This window comes from Eurosta solidaginis, unplaced genomic scaffold (assembly GCF_040869045.1).
Source record: "Eurosta solidaginis isolate ZX-2024a unplaced genomic scaffold, ASM4086904v1 ctg00000128.1, whole genome shotgun sequence".
Taxonomy (NCBI): domain Eukaryota; kingdom Metazoa; phylum Arthropoda; class Insecta; order Diptera; family Tephritidae; genus Eurosta; species Eurosta solidaginis.
In genome coordinates this window covers 381747-400285 of record NW_027136902.1, presented here as the reverse complement: position 1 = coordinate 400285, position 18539 = coordinate 381747, and the positions used below count along the sequence as shown (strand labels likewise).

The 18539-nt window shown below is 37.1% G+C and overlaps 1 pseudogene; it reads left to right on the top strand.

Moving 5' to 3' along the window:
* LOC137235733 (protein serrate-like) overlaps positions 1 to 18539 on the top strand; it is a 267267-nt pseudogene that overhangs the window by 180100 nt on the left and 68628 nt on the right.

The window sequence follows — 18539 nt, the reverse complement described above, 5'->3', positions numbered from 1 at the left end:
TGAGATATTGTACACTTGTGCCAACGATTTTTCCAATTTTCGAAGCACTTCAAAAAATCATTTTTTTTATCTTCTTCAGTTCCTCCTTCGATGCCGTATTTATCTCGTTAATCGGGCCTCTTCCGTTTAGGGAACAAGAAAAAGTCACAGGGGGCTAGATCTGGGGAATACGGTTGCTGCGGCATCATAAGTGTGTCGTGATTGGCCAAAAAGTCGCGTCGAAATTGAACAACTTTGTTTAGGAATTTCGGGGCGACCCGTCCCATGCCCAAATCATTGATAACAAGTAAGGAAGGTTAAGTTCGGGTGTAACCGAACATTATATACTCATTTGAGAGCTATGGTGACAACATAAGGGAAAATAACCATGTAGGAAAATGAACCGAGGGTAACCCTGGAATGTGTTTGTATGACATGTGCATCAAATGAAAGGTATTAAAAAGTATTTTATGAGGGAGTGGGCCATAGTTCTATAGGTGGACGCCATTTAGGCATATCGCCATAAAGATGGATCAGGGTTGACTCTAGAATTCGTTTGTACGATATGGGTATCAAATGAAAGGTGTTAATGAGTATTTTAAAAGGGAGTGATCCTTAGTTCCATAGGTGGACGCCTTTTCGAGATATCGCCATAAAGGTGGACCAGGAGTGACCCTAGAATTTGTTTGTACGATATAGGTATCAAATGAAAGGGATTAATGAGCATTTTAGAAGGGAGTGGGCCTTAGTTCTATAGGTGGATGCCTTTTTGAGATATCGCCATAAAGGTGGAGCAGGGGTGACTCTAGAATGTGGTTGTACGATATGGGTATCAAATGAAAGGGGTTAATGAGTATTCTAAAATGGAGTGGGCCTTAGTTCTATAGGTGGACGCCTTTTCCAGATATCGCCATAAAGGTGGACCAGGGGTGACTCTAGAATGCGTTTGTACAATATGGGTATCAAATGAAAGGTGTTAATAAGTATTTCAAAAGGGCGTGGGGCTTAGTTCTATAGGTGGACGCCTTTTCGTGATATACAATATGGGTATCCAATTAAAGGTATTAATGAGGGTTTTAAAAGGGAGTGGTAGTAGTTGCTTTGGGTGTAGCCTTTGGAGATATCGGCATAAAGGTGGACCAGGGGCGACTCTAGAATGCGTTTGTACAATATGGGTATAAAACGAAAGGTGTTAATGAGCATTTTAAAAGGGAGTGGCCCGTTGTCCAAAATTTTACTAATTTTCTATTCTGCGTCATAAGTTCAACTCACCTTCCAACTTTCATCGCTATAACCGTCTTTTATACAGGTTCTTGGATCCATTTTTTTTTTTTAAATCGAAATTCGAATATACGTAACCCGCGAAAATTCAAAAGGCTATGATAATTACGAATTTGGGAAAACCAGCAACACTGTTGGCATCAAGAAAGTTGTTTATGTAAAAAAATGTAAGAAATTTTATCCGAATTTCGGCCTTTGGGACACGGTATATTAGAAGACTTGTGATACCATAGTTTTAGTTATAAGAAAAAGTTCTGTTAATGGAAAGCAAAATCTACTACTTTTTCTAAAATCTTCTTCTGCCTTTTGTCAGTTCAAAACCTCCTTCCCCTTTGCTGTTATTCTTCCTTCTACAATTCTATCATCCTTTACCTCTCCCGTTGTATCCCTCTTTTTTCTATTCACAGGCCTTTTGCTTCTCCACTCCCATCCATATTCCATCTACCACGCCAAAACTATTTTAGAACTATATGTTTTTATATATAAATCGACATAAAGGCACCAGCAATATAGAAACCAACACGCAAACGCGTATAAAAACAAATCAGATATATTTGCTCAAAATTTAATAAATATTTTAGGCTAGAAATTTGTTATTAATAAATATAAAAAAATTAACTAACTCCAAATTAAAAAGATTACTTGACGTTCTGCAATTGGACCTTGATTATAAAGCATAATAATTCACGGTTTCCGTCCCAAACGTGGTTCTATATTTTGAAAAAAAAGTTTGAAATTAGAGTCCGATGGAAGGTGGGTTCAATTTAAGATGTAATAAACAACACACACCACAACCCCAGTCCGTAAGCTGAATAAATGAAAGGCAGTTGATATGCGACTCACACAATCGCACGTCTTGCCGCTACAGCACTGAGTTTTACGTATGTTCTTAGCAATGCTTAGCTTTCTTTGAGGAGCTTAATTTAAGAATATTTTTGAGGAACGTTGCAGTCGAATGCGTGCAGTAGTGTTCAGGGTTACCTCTTTCTAAAAGTTAGGACTTTGATTTATAATATGAAAACTTGAGATTATGGCTGATAGGGAATTCTATACATAATATAATCTAAGGTCAATCACAACGTATATAAGTGCCTTTGAATGGGCTCGTCTAGACTTTTCTCCATAGGCGGCAACCTAAAACAACTTGACAGTGACTGAAACAAACAATACTAGCTGGGGCTATCTGTAAAAGAACTAAAACAATATAAAGAGCTAAGATAGACCTTGAACGCGATCAACTTAAGAAAATCTAGATAGGCAAAAGTAGCTAAGGCCAACCCCAGAAGTTATTAACGATCATTGGTCGTCCTAAAACCTACGAATATTTCTAGGGATAATCTTAGCTTGCAAGCAAAAGTGGTTAGTAAGAGAAAATGTAAATGGAATACTCAGCTTGCCATTTACTGATTGTTCCATATGCTAAAGAGATTAAAAAAATACGCCTAAACTAATCTTACCGCCAGCATATATATGAACAGACATACACATATATATACTTATTGTATACTCATTAGATTCGTATATTTGAGGTTTATTTTAAATGAATTCTTTAACTTGCCATTAAGCCTTACAACCGCTTCAGGCAACCTACATTTTTTTTTTTTTTTTTTTTTTTTTGAACGGAATTCTAAGTGAAGTCTTCACTAGCCCCTCGATCCTTTCGAAAGCAAAATATTAAAAGATAAATCTGTTAAACGGTCATGCTTAAAAATCAAGAAATATTAAATGATTTAAAAATAACAATCCGATAAGAACTTTTGATATTCCTCTTACTTCTACTTCAACGCATTGGCAAGTATCATTTCATAATTTTGTTGTTAATCCCTGGCTGAACATGTCGGCGGCACGCAGACCATTAAATATAATAAATCTTTAAACAGTCGTGAACGGCTTTAGTACATACACATACACATGTGTACATATATACATACGACAATACGGTAATGTAAAGCATGCAACATGCAAGCAGCATGAGACATAAAGCATGCGGCATGCATCGCATACCGATCGCGAAGCGCAGATAAAGAACTTACAATATTTCGGTGGTCATCCCCAAATACTTGGCGGCAGGAGCGACGACTACAGCAACAAAGCAGGAACAACAATTGCTGCAACGATTTGTAGAAGCAGTGTTGTGCATTACCTTACTACAATTTTTTGTTGGTTTTGTTGTTGAACATATAAAAATTATGCTTCTGCAAGTGTCCAGTTTGTATGTATGTACATATGTATGTAGTGCGTTCGACGATCTGGCATAACAAATGTGCAAAGTGCAAATTTGCGCCTTAAGTCTGCACTGAGTCGGCGTAGTGCGCGAGTGCAGCGGGTGCAAGTAACATTGTGCGATTTGTGGCATGATTCGATTCGTTTGCTCGTTAATTTAATAGCACTTTAAGATTAATTAATTCTAAACTCATTTAAAGCGAATCCACAGTTCTGGCATAACTCTTGCTATGGCATCTACGAAAATAACTCGTCGGTTGCTTTTTGGCTGCTCATTTAACTGCCGCTCGTAGCGTTGCTGCCAGTGTTGGGGTGTGTTTTTATACTCAGTTGAGCAGAGCTCACAGAGTATATTAAGTTTGATTGGATAACGGTTGGTTGTACATATATAAAGGAATCGAGATAGATATAGACTTCCATATATCAAAATAATCAGGATCGAAAAAAAATTTGATTGAGCCATGTCCGTCCGTCCGTCCGTCCGTCCGTTAACACGATAACTTGAGTAAATTTTGAGGTATCTTGATGAAATTTGGTATGTAGGTTCCCGAGCACTCATCTCAGATCGCTGTTTAAAATGAACGATATCGGACTATAACCACGCCCACTTTTTCGATATCGAAAATTTCGAAAAACCGAAAAAGTGCGATAATTCATTACAAAAGACCGATAAAGCGACGAAACTTGGTAGATAAGTTGAACTTATGACGCAAAATAGAAAATTAGTAAAATTTTGGACAACGGGCGTGGCACCGCCCACTTTTAAAAGAAGGTAATTTAAAATTTTGCAAGCTGTAATTTGGCAGTCGTTGAAGATATCATGATGAAATTTGGCAGGAACGTTACTCTTATTACTATATGTGCGCTTAATAAAAATTAGCAAAATCGGAGAAGGATCACGCCAACTTATAAAAAAAAAATTTTTTAAAGTAAAATTTTTACAAAAAATTTAATATCTTTACAGTATATAAGTAAATTATGTCAAGATTCAACTCCAGTAATGATATGGTGCAACAAAATACAAAAATAAAAGAAAATTTAAAAATGGGCGTGGCTCCGCCCTTTTTCATTTAATTTGTCTAGGATACTTTTAACGCCATAAGTCTAACAAAAATTAACCAATCCTTTTGAAATTTGGTAGGGGCATAGATTTTATGGCGTTAACTGTTTTCTGTGAAAATGGGCGAAATCGGTTGATGTCACGCCCAGTTTTTATACACAGTCGTCCGTCTGTCCTTCCGCATGGCCGTTAACACGCTAACTTGATCATAAATCGATATATCTTTACTAAACTCAGTTCACGTACTTATCTGAACTCACTTTATCTTGGTATGAAAAATGAACGAAATCCGACTATGACCACGCCCACTTTTTCGATATCGAAAATTACGAAAAATGAAAAAAATGCCATAATTCTATACCAAATACGAAAAAAGGGATGAAATATGTTAAGGTAATTGGATTGTTTTATTGACGCGAAATATAACTTTAGAAAAAACTTTATAAAATGGTTATAACACCTACCATATTAAGTAGAAGAAAATGAAAAATTTCTGCAGGGCGAAATAAAAAACCCTCAAAATCTTGGCAGGTATTACATATATAAATAAATTAGCGGTATCCAGCAGATGATGTTCTGGGTCACCCTGGTCCATATTTTGGTCGATTTCTGGAAAACGCCTTCACACCACTCCCTTTTAAAACTCTCATTAATACCTTTAATTTAATACCCATATCGTACAAACTCATTCTAGAGTCACCCCTGGTCCACCTTTATGGCGATATCTCGAAAAGGCGGCCACCTATAGAACTAAGCCCCACGCCCTTTTAAAATACTCATTAACACCTTTCATTTGATACCCATATCGTACAATCATATTCTAAAGTCACCCCTGGTCCACCTTTATGGCGATATCTCGAAAACGCGAACACCTATAGAACGAGTTCCCACTCCCTTTTTAAAATACTCATTAGCACCTTTCATTTGATACCCATATCGTACAAACAAAGTCTAGAGTCACCCCTGGTCCACCTTTATTGCAATACCTCGAAAAGGCGTCCACCTATAGAACTAAGGCCCACTCCCTTTTAAAATACTCATTAACTTCTTTCGTTTGATACCCATATTGCACAAACGAATTCTAGAGTCACCCCTGGCCCACCTTTATGGCGATATCTCGAAACGGCGTCTACCTATGGAACTATGGATTACTCCCTTTTAAAATACTCATTAACACCTTTATTTTGATACTCATATTGTACAAAACAAATTCTAGGGCAACCCCTGCTCCACCTTTATGGCGATATCTCGAAACGACGTCCACCTATGGAACTAAGGATTACTCCCTTTTAAAATACTCATTAACACCTTTCTTTTGATACTCATATTATACAAACAAATTCTAGGGTCACGCCTGGTCCACCTTTATGGCGATATCTCCAAAATGCGACCACCTATACAGCAACCACCACTCCCTTTTAAAACCCTCATTAATACCTTTAATTTGATACCCATATCGTACAAACACATTCTAGAGTCACCCCTGGTCCACCTTTATGGCGATATTTCGAAACGGCGTCCACCTATAGAACTAAGGCCCACTCCCTTTTAAAATACTCATTAACACCTTTCGTTTGATGCCCATATTGTACAAACAAATTCAAGGGTCACCCCTGGTCCACCTTTATGGCGACATCTCGAAACGGCGTCCACCTATGGAACTAAGGATTACTCACTTTTAAAATACTCATTAGCACCTTTCTTTTGATACCCATATTGTACAAAGAAATTCTAGGGTCACCCCTGGTCCACCTTTATGGCGATATCTGGAAACGGCGTCCACCTATGGACCTAAGGATTACTCCCTTTTAAAATACTCATTAACACCTTTCATTTGATACCCATATCGTACAAACGCATTCTAGAGTCACCCCTGGCCCACCTTTTTGGCGATATCTCGAAAAGGCGACCACCTATACAACAACCACCACTCCCTTTTAAAACCCTCATTAATACCTTTAATTTGATACCCATATCGTACAAACACATTCTAGAGTCACCACTGGTCCACCTTTATGGCGATATTTCGAAACGGCATCCACCTATAGAACTAAGGCCCACTCCCTTTTAAAATACTCATTAACACCATTCGTTTGATGCCCATATTGTACAAACAAATTCTAGGGTCACCCCTGGTCCACCTTTGTGGCGGTATCTCGAAACGGCGTCCACCTATGGAACTAAGGATTACTCCCTTTTAAAATACTCATTAACACCTTTCATTTGATACACATGTCATACAAACACATTCCAGGGTTTCCCTCGGTTCATTTTCCTACATGGTTATTTTCCCTTATGTTGTCACCATAGCTCTTAACTGAGTATGTAATGTTCGGTTACACCCGAACTTAACCTTCCTTACTTGTTTGTTTTTTGTCATGTTGCTGAAGCATACACACAATGTTGCCCGCATGAAGACATCGTTTAATCGATTTTTCAGCATCTAAGCGCACATCGAGCTGTGCAGCGTCATTATTAATGTGCTTCCTTCTGACATTCGCTGCTTCTGCATAGTCGGCAAAGAGAATTTGTATTACGAGTTTGTGGCTTAAGTCTTTCATTTATATGCGCACAACAAAAGTCATAGCTTGGTCTTTAAATGCGCTCGCGCAAAAATCATATAACTTTGCACGTTTAATAATTTAATTTTTTTATGTTTGCTTTGCTACTTTTACAGATGTCGTCGCGGCTGGCGTGGACTACTATGCAATGAATGTATGATGTATCCTGGTTCCAAGCATGGCTCATGTAATGGCAGCGCCTGGAAATGCGTGTGCGATACCAACTGGGGAGGCATACAATGCGATTAAGGTAAGTAGACTGCGAAGTGTATGTTAGTACAAAGTGTTATTGTAAGTTAAGTTTACCATGCGTAGATATATACATGCATACACAAACATATCTTGTATGTGTTGCGTTTTTGCTGCAAATTGCCACAGTTGCAAGAGCAATATTACAGAAATCAATGCAAGTGCGACATTCAATTGCATGAAAATCCATCTAAATAACGCCATAACAGCATAAGAATTACTTTCTTGGATAATGTAGTACTTACAACAACAAAAAAACAAGACTAACACATGCAGTAATCATACTGTTGTTGATAGCGTAAACAGAGGGGCAGCTACAATATATGGCAAGTTTGGTAAATCGCACGTTTAAGATGTAGCATTCACTCATATTGCATGTTTGTATGAATATACATACGCCTGTGTACAAGAAAATGGAATGACGTCATATAATAATTTTATAAAATGTTTACTTAGAAATTAATGCTATGCAATTAAATGAATATTTAAAATTTTAGTTCATCTGATTTTCAGTTAATTGTTTAATCAATGAGTTATATTTTCTTATTAAACCAAACTCAAAGCATCCTAAACTAATCAGCTTTTTAGAAATCGAAAGCTAATTAAATTAGTGATTCATTTTTTCCTTAATCTTCATTGTAAAAAATAAATAAATGTAAGGCGCGATAACCTCCGAAGAGATCTAAGGCCGAGCTTCTCTTCCAATTTGCATCGTGCTCCTCTTGATTTTTCCCTACAAATTGGCCGGACGGGACCTACATGTTTTATGCCGACTCCGAACGGCATCTGCAAGGCAGATGAGTTTTCACTGAGAGCTTTTCATGGCAGAAATACAATCGGAGCGCTTGCCAGACACTGCCGAGGGGCGACCCCGCTTAGAAAAATTTTCTTCTAATTGAAAAATCTTATTTCTAAAATTTTGATGTTGCTTTGCCCGGGAGTTGAACCCAGGGCATACGGTGTGATAGGCGGAGCACGCTACCATCACACCACGGTGGTCGCTTCATTGAATTAAGTGATTAATCATATTTCTTCCACCTGTTTGTATAATGTTTTAATGCGGTTTCGACTACGACCCAATTAATCACTGATTAATGGAAAAAGTTCCCACCTTTAATCAATTTTTCTTTGTTTTTTGATTGCGATTATTCGACTAAATTTCTTTAATTTGATTAATCAAAAAAAAAACTTATTTGAGTAATCGCTCTTTTCATTATCCGCAGTGTGATATAAGTGATTAATAATATTCCCTGGAACTTTCTGTATACTGTGGTGGCTATAACTTGTTAAATATAACTAAATTTTAACTAACACAGCAGGTTAATTGATTACTCAAAATTTTAGTTAGTCAGATTTTATTTTTCTCAGCCAATCATTATTTAAAGTTTCTTTAAAAACGGAAAAAAGTTGTTTCTTGTGAAAATTTTTCTATTAATTAAGCGCCCTTTTAATTGCTCACGATTTAAATTAAGTAGTTAGTTATGTTCTTTGACCCTCCTTGAATACTTTAATTTTCCGCAGTCCGTAATCTCTTTTTTAATTTTTTTAATCACCTTAAAGAATATCTGTGTAATCATTTGATTATGCAAAATTTTGCTAAATCAGAATTTTCCGGTTAATCAAAACAAAAGTTTTTTTTTCTTACAAAAAAATTAATTTAGTAATCGCCCTTTTTATTAATCACAATTCAAATTAAGTGAGTTATCATACTCCTTGCATACCTTACATAGTTTTGTTACTTGAAGTCGGTTATTTCTTGCTTCAACATTCTACTTTACAAACGAACATCTGTGCTATTAATCTTATTGACTACTTACAATTTTCATTCCTCAAATTTTTTCTGAGGGGCCCACGATTTAGAGGTACTATGACATTTTTTTATTCAGGAGAGTCTTTAGTTGTTCCATGTGCAATTTTTAAGCCGAATTTCGAAAGTAACGAAAATCTGCATTTCGTTTTAATATTATGGTGATGTGTGAAAAATAAAAATTTATATATATAAAAAGAAAGGCTAAAATGTGTGTTAGTTTGTCGCCGGTTTTTGAAGAGATGCGTCAGTCGATTTTGTTCAAACTTTCACACAAGTTGCGTAAACCTCACGAGGTAGTTACTACATAGGTATGGTTGCGATCGACGTACAGGGTCTCCAGATATAGGCCGAAACGTGGACCCGAGTACCCATAGAATGTGTTTATACAATATGGATAACAAATGAAAGCTGTTGATGAGTGCTTTATTAGAGGATAATTTTCATACCCCTGGGTGGCTAGGGTTTCGGGATATAGGCCAAAACGTGGGCCAGTGAATGCCTAGATAGTGTTTATACAATATGGATATCAAATGAAAGCTGTTGATGAGTACTTTAGTACAGAGTAATATATTATCCAGAGATGGGCTGGGACTGGGATTAGGACTAGGACTGGGACTGAGACTCGGAGTGGGACTGGGACTGAGACTTGGATTGGGACTGCAACTGGGACTGGAATAAAATACATACCACCCTCTGGGACAAGCAATAAAGGATGCAGAAGAATGAGAAGGAATTGAAAGAATAGAAAAGAGAGAAGGAGAAGGAGATTGAAAAAGAGATAGAATGAGACGAAGATGGAGATAGATGAAGCGAAAAAGACGAAGGGAGGAGTGAATAAAAGGATTATGAAAAAGTGAAGAGGGGGAGGCAGAATCAGACGGAAAAAGCTTATTGAAATGTATGCAGATAGGCCAAATTTAGGGCAGGACAACGTCTGCCGGGTCTTCTAGTTTAGTTATATTTTTACAGCCTTTTCTGCATAAAAGCATCTGTTTTTGACTAACCACATTTTAAATTAATCAGATAGTAGATAAGTTATACAGTCTGATCAATCAGAAGAAAATTTCCTCATTTAATCGGTATTTTGATGAGTAAAAAAAATATTTGAGTAATCGCTCTATTGATGATTGATTAATCATAAATAAATTAACTTAGTAATCGGCCTTTAGATTGATCACATTAAGTGACCATCAGACCTCGAAAATGTTTGTGTTTTTTAAATTCTTTACATACACTACAAATCTAGGTAGGAATATCTGAGCAAAATTTTCATAATTACTCAAGTAAGCACAATCTGTATTAATCAAGTAATCGATTGTTTAAGCAATTGATTGTTCAACTAACTGGATTAATCAACTTTACATAGAGCCGTTATGGTAATCGGTTCGAAGACAACAGTTCTTAAAGGAGTGGGCAGTTGTTATGTTAATCGGACTTTTAAAGAACAAAAAGCTATATGCTCTCAGCTTAATCTTATAGATTTCTGGACACTGCAACAATAAATGAGATCACTCTGTGAGTATTTCAAAGGGAGCTATTGGAAGAGAAATATAGCTTTAGTGTTGTGTCGCTTAAGAGCTTAACGAATGGCTCAGACATAGTTGAGGTCCCTTACTTGAAAAGCAATGCGAATTCTATCTCAACGTGACGTCACTTAGATTCTGTCGAAAAATATTATTACGTCGTTTTCTCTGTACTCTCAATTTTCTTTCTCTTTTTTGTTGTTCCGGCTTTTTTCTTCTGGTTATTGTAGTTGGTTTATACCATATTTAAGTTTTATTATACGACCTTGCTGTCAGTGGTTCTTTCTTTTTGTGATTGATTTTTCATCGTTTTGAAGGCAACTGCTGGGGTCCAAAATATATGCTAATCGACAGCCACCTATCGAAGCACCTAGCTTTGTTGCAGGAACAAAGGGAAACCGAATAGATGATGGCAAAGCCATTGGCATGCCATAAAGACATATTGCCCTTTATTCCTTTTTTCGTGAAACACGAAGTAACCAGAGACCTTTTTTCTGCCTTATTACACCAAGATCCTGTAGCCAGTTAATTAACACTTAGCTGAACATCAAACTCATTAAAAACTGCAATTGAGTGCGCTCAAACTCTTTTACTGTTTTACATTTCTATACTTCTGAAATAATTTTTATGCTTCCACTTGGCCCATTCTATTGAGATATTCACGAAATAAAGCGCATTCTGCTAACTAACAGTATCCAGTACTCATCTGCAAATCTCTAATAAAAGTTCTTCGTAGCTGTAGTTGTCTCTATTGCAATTCCTTTCTTAGGAACTCATGATATAGTCGTGGACTTTTAACCCGTTTACACTTACAATTTACTGACTTTTCGCCTTAATTTCCAAGCCTTGAAGAAGCAGTGCAGTGTGTCAGGCATGCGGTCTCAGCAAGTGGAGTTCACTGCATTGTTACAGCCCCTCACGATCAGTGGCACTACCAGTTTTGTTGGCAAGTGTGTCTTGGCTTTGTTCACTGCATCTATTACAACCAATATGGTATCTACTGCAATATCCTTCCCTTGAAGAAGAAGGAAGCACACTACCAAGGGAGATACGAGTCACCCTGGCCCAAGTGCGTTCTGGATACTGTAACAGCTTAAACTCTTACTTGTCCAGAATCAACCCCGACATACGTAACGTATATCTGGATACTGTAACAGGTTAAACTCTTACTTGTCCAGAATCAGCCCTGACATACGTAACGTATATCCTGCATGAAACCAACCATCTTTTCAATTGTAATGTGGAACGTACGCCTCTAACACCAATCTCCCTATTGCCCAGCCCTGTTGAAACAACCAGTTTCTATGGACTCCCGTTAGAGGACTTTGATGACAATTTGTGAGTGGTCGTGCCCATTGAGTGGAGTGAAGCGCTGTTAACACAATAACAACAATGGTGTAGTTCGTAAATAGCCGTGAAGCATCACTTTAGAAAGGTTCTAATAACTTTTCTCGAAGTAGGTGGTTAGAAGTTTTTGAGTAGTTATTTTCCTTTCCCTTCATATTGGTCCGACTTTCCTCCTTCTTCGAGGGAAAGAAGAATGCTTTGAGAAACTTGTATATGCTTCCATCAAAACCTCTTGGAGGTTATTTGCAGATCATTTAACTTTCTGACCAAACCATTAAAATCTGAGGTTCTTCAAAACTTTTAAATAAACAAGGTTATGAGGTTCTCCGTATTTGAGTGCGCCTAGAGACCACATTGTATGAGGCAATCCATGCATGTGGACCAGAAAGCAGGCTGAATAAGAAACGAACAAACAAACATTAACCCTGATTAAATATTTGGCCCTTTAAAACAGTACAAAAGAAAAAATCAAACGCTTGACACTAAACAAAAGAGCACAGTTACTGACTCAAGTACGAGGAACTGGATGCAGTGAGATCTAAAAAAACTACACTGAACATTGCACAACTTTTAAACCACTTTTTCTTCAAACTCAATTTGACAAAGAATGAGGGAAAAAAGTGCCAAAATAATTACGTACTTCTACCTACTACACAAATGTTCTTTATACAAAATAAAATTGCCTATTTCGGTTAGGTTTGCATATTTTTATGATCGCGACTGTCAAGCCATATACCCTAACGAAAGTTAACTAACCAGCTGTGCTACTCATCCTTTTTTTGTTTTTTGTTGTTTTTTTTGTAAAGCGATTTTCCATACAGTTTAATATATCGTTCATGTTGATGCTGTTCTTGTCTTGCTTGTTGTTGCTTCACATATTATTGCTGCATCTGCTTTCTTATTATTACTTTTAATTCTTTCAATCTTTTTTAAATTTTTTTTCCTTGTTTTTTTTTTTTTGCTTTTTCTGTTTTGCTGTAGATTTAAATTACTGTGGCACTCATGAACCCTGCATGCACGGCGGTACCTGTGAGAATACGGCACCTGATAAATATCGTTGCACTTGCGCCGAGGGTCTGTCCAGTGAACGCTGCGAAATCGTGGAGCATCCGTGTGCGACGCAGCCATGTAAAAATGGTGGAACTTGCGCGCTAAAAGTGAGTATGAAAACTGAAAAACAAAAATGTGCGAATATGTGTGAGTACGTGTGTGTGTGTGGAATACTTAGCTGGTGTGGGCTTGACTTGTATGCGGCATGTATGATTAGTGGTTGGTGTTGTTGTTGAAGTATAATGATACACTTTGTAGGCATGTGCTTGACTGTTTTTGATTTTTGTATGTTTTTGCTTGGATTTAAATCGAACGCTTTGCAGTCTTTAAGTGTTATTTGTATGAGTATGTAATGAAATTAATGAATAACATTGAAATAGTGCTCATTGTGTAACCTTGAAAGCGAATCATACAAGTCGTTCAGTGGATGATCTACTATTCGTACTTAAAAATATTTATAGAGTCTTTGAGAGATTTATATATCGTTAGCTACAAAAAAGTCTTTAAGTATATGTTTTTTTAAATTAGGGAGAGAAAGAAGAGGGCAGGTGGGTGTATACGTTTTAGACGACCAGTATAGGGAGGAAGATTATGTCTTGGATCCAATTCGCATGTGTGATGAAAACGAATTGGAAAAGTTTGCAGGCCATGTCCACATCAAGAAGTAGTACGAGACAGCTTAGAGCACAAACTGCACCAGAAAAATTGCTTAGGATGGTTCTCCCTAACCGTGATCGATTTTATGGTATCCATCAATGGCCAAGCCGTATACGCTTTACAGGAAACTTATCTTCAGAAATGACAGCATACAAGCAACTCCTTTTCGCGCTATTTATCGTTTTCTTTCATTTTGGTTTTTCTCAAAGGTTTGGTATTTCGTCGAAAGAATCTGAAACAGCTTTTTTTGGTATCAGCTTTCTTATGGTATATACCAATAAGCATCTATGCGGGTATCTGGCCCGGTATTGAGATCGGACTTTGAATATAGATTTCTGCATGTATATTATAAATTTCCCAATCTGACTCGGACAGCCAACGCATTAAACATAATGTATCGAATGTTGACATCATTAGACTGTTAGGAAATAATCTTATATACATGGCCACGTTAAAGCTAGAAGCACTTATGTAGAAGTCGACGAAGAGATATATCACACACACATGCAGTCATCAGCCGAAGTAATTACTCACACATACACACGCATATGGCTAAAAACTACAAATATACACGTATTAGCTGGTAACCAAGCATGAGCTACAAGAGTTCTAGAAGGTGAAACGTCTAGACCTTTGGAGAAATATGCGGACGACGCAACGGAGAGTATAAAAGCAGCGCAAGCTTAGTAATCAATAAATTCAATAAAATGAAATGAAATGAAAATAAAAATGAAATCTAAACACGATATTAGTTGCGAAGTTAAGTATAATTGTCCTACTCCCTAAGTAGTCTAACAAAGACCATTTTGCAACAACTTATTCAACAAGTTAGCGATCCGAACGTTAGCAGAAGGTAGCAAATAAGCGGAATTTCCCAAAATTCGTTACAATACTATACTTATATTTTCTTACTATATGTACAGTTTTTTTGCATATCCTTGTGCCGCAATCATGACGGGGGTAACAATCCAATATTTTTTCTAGATTTTCATAAAGTAAGTCCTTATTCAGCTGCCTGTTGTTGTTGTTTTAACGACAAGAATACTCTCAGCTGGTGTGGTTTTATGGAGTGTTATCGGTGTTGATGCTCTTTTTTCGGATATACATGGATCCAGTCGGTTCGGGAATCTAAAACCTTTAGAATCCAGCAGTGCATCTTGGGAACCATTTGAAGTGGCTAAGTTAAACTTTCTAGATCGTCTCGCTCCTTTATCATCAACTTGGGGCCACTGCCGCTTCCATATTTGTAACAGGATTCGCCTCGAGTAGGTGCGGTTAACAGTTGGGTTGGTGAAGTTCTGTAGCCATAAGATTATGCAATCCATACCAATCCCTTTCATCCCTGAGCCAACTCTTATTCTATGTGCAAATTAACATTACATATCTTCAAGAACTTCACCATAGTACGAATCGTGGCGAGATACGATGGTACTTGGCACTGAAGTCACTTTTCCACTACGAAGCAAAAAATTGTACGCGTCCCTCGATTTCCTCTTCATGGCCACTGTGGTAGATGTCCAAAAGCCGGATTGTCTTTCCGCTTTGTACGTCCGTCGCAGTTAGCCTTTACATTCACAGCCATGTCAATCAGCCGTGCAAAGTTACCATCATTTAATAAGTTTCGGCATTCCAGACAGCTCACATCGTGCAATCTTCGCGCTTAAAATGTTTTCATTGCGTTATCACCTTGGCGAATTTTAATGAAAAGTGCTAAATTATCGAAATCGTCAGATCAAAAAACTTGATTTGCTTTAGATTTTTTTGAAAGCCTTAACACTCCGTGAAGTATTCGGGAAGTTTGATATACAAACGTGTGTGTGTGTGTACGTCAAGAAAACTGATGTTTTAAGTTTACTAGAGTCCGCCCAAGAAATGAAGTTAAACCACACAAGGATAACTTCAACAGAAACCAATAGTTTCGGGCTTTTATAGGAGCTTCTTAGACTTCTTATCGGTAACAACCGATATCGACAAATTATTGTTTTATTATCGTTAGCCAATTATCATTGTCATGTTATCGGTTTGTTATTGGCTTGGTATTACTGAGTCATCAGATTGATATTCATTTCTTATCGGCTTGTTATCGACGGGTTGCTTACATACGTGTCATCGATTTTGCATTGAAGTTTTATCGACATCTGTTTCACAACAAAGTTCACGCATCGATATCACCCCGATAACAAATTGGTAATGCTCTGATAAGAAAGCTGTGGCTTTTCTATAACTAATCGTAACATAACACTAACAACTTGGTGATAGATAACGTTTCGATAACAAATCGATACATTTTTAATAACAAATCGTAAACTTCAAAGATGAGTCGATCAGTTTTTGATAACAAATCGATAACGTTTTAAAAACAAATCGATACATTTTCGATAAAAATTAATGCTTTTTCGATAACAAATCGATGTATTTTCGAGGTTATATCGATAACGTATGATACAAAATTTATAACAAAACCGATATCTCGTCAATCCCTACTCAACAACACACTTATAAAAGACCTTTCCTTTCCTTTCCTGCTTAAACATCAAAATTATTTTAAAATCAAATCAAAATTGTAGTAATTAAATTCTAAGTAGCTAATTATTATAATGGTTATTATAAATAGCATAATGGTTTTTTAAATCACCCACATACAAATTGCACATGCAATAATAATTTCACACAATCTCTAATATATTGATTAGATTTGTGCGCTACAAGAGAGTGTCTGTTTGCTGGTCTCTATTTTGTATATTTTTCTTCTTCAAATAGCATCTGTTCCTCACACATGATGTTGCTGTGGATATGTAAGACATATGGCAATAATGTTTACGTTTGAGCTTCTACATCGTTTATTACAATTTACTTCATGCACATTTTGCCTCATTCAACCAATTTTCAATAACTTCTTTTATATCTCTTTTTTTTTGTTTTATTTACCACTCATGTTTCCCAATATCTTCAACTTCATATTACAACAAAAAACATCAACAATATAAGCTTCGACTGCATTGCAATATCGAAAACAACAACAACCTCACAGGCATCAACACCACCAAATGAAACAGCGTTGCCGACATATCGTGCAATGCGCGGCATGAGCTCAGCTATGGGCAAACCAGTTAGTCGACGAGATTCATTGCTAGGACTGTCAGGATTAAATAGCGCTACAGCATTAAGCATTAAGTCCAGCAATAACAGCAACGGGTACAGGTAGCGGTGGTATGATGGTGGGCGTTACAAATGGTAGTGGGGGTGATGGTTACGGGAATAGCACGAGCGCCATGAGTGCACTTGCTGCGGCAGCAAAATTACTACCTGGCGGTGGTGGAGGTGTTGCTAATCCAGCGCTTGCAACATCGATGCTAATGCAACTACAACAATATCATAGCAGCAGCAACGCTGATACTGGCACGAGCAATCTCTTGCATTCGCATCATTCGGTCAACCATCGGCCACAGCAGAAACTATAAGTTGGCGAGTACACTTGCGCTTGTACGCCTGGCTAGACGGGACCATCATGTGAAATCAGTAAGTATTTATGTACGTATGAGTACTAAATATGTATGTATATTGAATGGAGTGTATGTATCTATGGGTGAGGTATTTGAGACACATAAGATTATGTAGTGGTTTGTATAGCGCACATTGGGTACCTCGAAAAAATTGGTCTTAATTCAAGTATTTCAATTAACAAAAAAAACGTCTTTCAGACAGTTCACATTTGGCCCATTGTGACCCACAAATTACGGCTTATAATGACAAAAAATTATGTTATTTTAAAACTTTTATCAAAATGTCGATTTTCAGAGTATGCACTATTTGGTTCCTTTAAAGAGAGGAATAACACCTATATATGTACGTATATACAGCTGTGATCAAAAAAATTGCAGAAGATTTTTTTTTTTTCAAATTTCATCAATTAAATTATCTTCTTTTTATTTTCAATTTTTAAGAAAAAATTTCTATGAATTTTTGAAATCCCTGCTGTGCAACCCAGACTCAAAAACGTTTTCGAAAAACGTGGAAAATTTGAGAATAAATAAATAAATAAAATAAATAAATGTAAGGCGCGATAACCTCCGAAGAGATCTAAGGCCGAGCTTCTCTTCCAATTTGCGTCGTGCTCCTCTTAATTTTTCCCTACAAATTGGCCGGACGGGACCTACATGTTTTATGCCGACTCCGAACGGCATCTGCAAGGCAGATGAGTTTTCACTGAGAGCTTTTCATGGCAGAAATACAATCGGAGCGCTTGCCAGACACTGCCGAGGGGCGACCCCGCTTAGAAAAATTTTCTTCTAATTGAAAAATCTTATTTCTAAAATTTTGATGTTGCTTTGCCCGGGAGTTGAACCCAGGGCATACGGTGTGATAGGCGGAGCACGCTACCATCACACCACGGTGGCCGATGGTGAGAAAGTTTTACAAAAAATTTCGAAATTTTTATTTGAATTTCTCTGAATTTTCGTAAATATGTAGATTTCTACCCAATCAGTTTTAGTCACAAAGTAAAGTTTATGCCTCTTAAAATTCGCCCTTAATTTATATTCAAAAATTTTGAAATGAAAACAGCTCTAGAACCATACCGCAGTCATCCCGAAAAAGGTGCCTTAGTAAATTCGAAATTTTCGCGAAATTATTTAAGAAGGTCACAGGTATGGACCCAAAAGTACACGAACTGAGAAGAAATACGACCTGACGATTTTTTAAGATAGGGACGATCTGTGGGGGATTTGGTGATTGCTATTCTTAGTATGTAGAGCTATACTGACTAAAAAATAATAAAAGCTCACAGGTCTAAAAGTTCC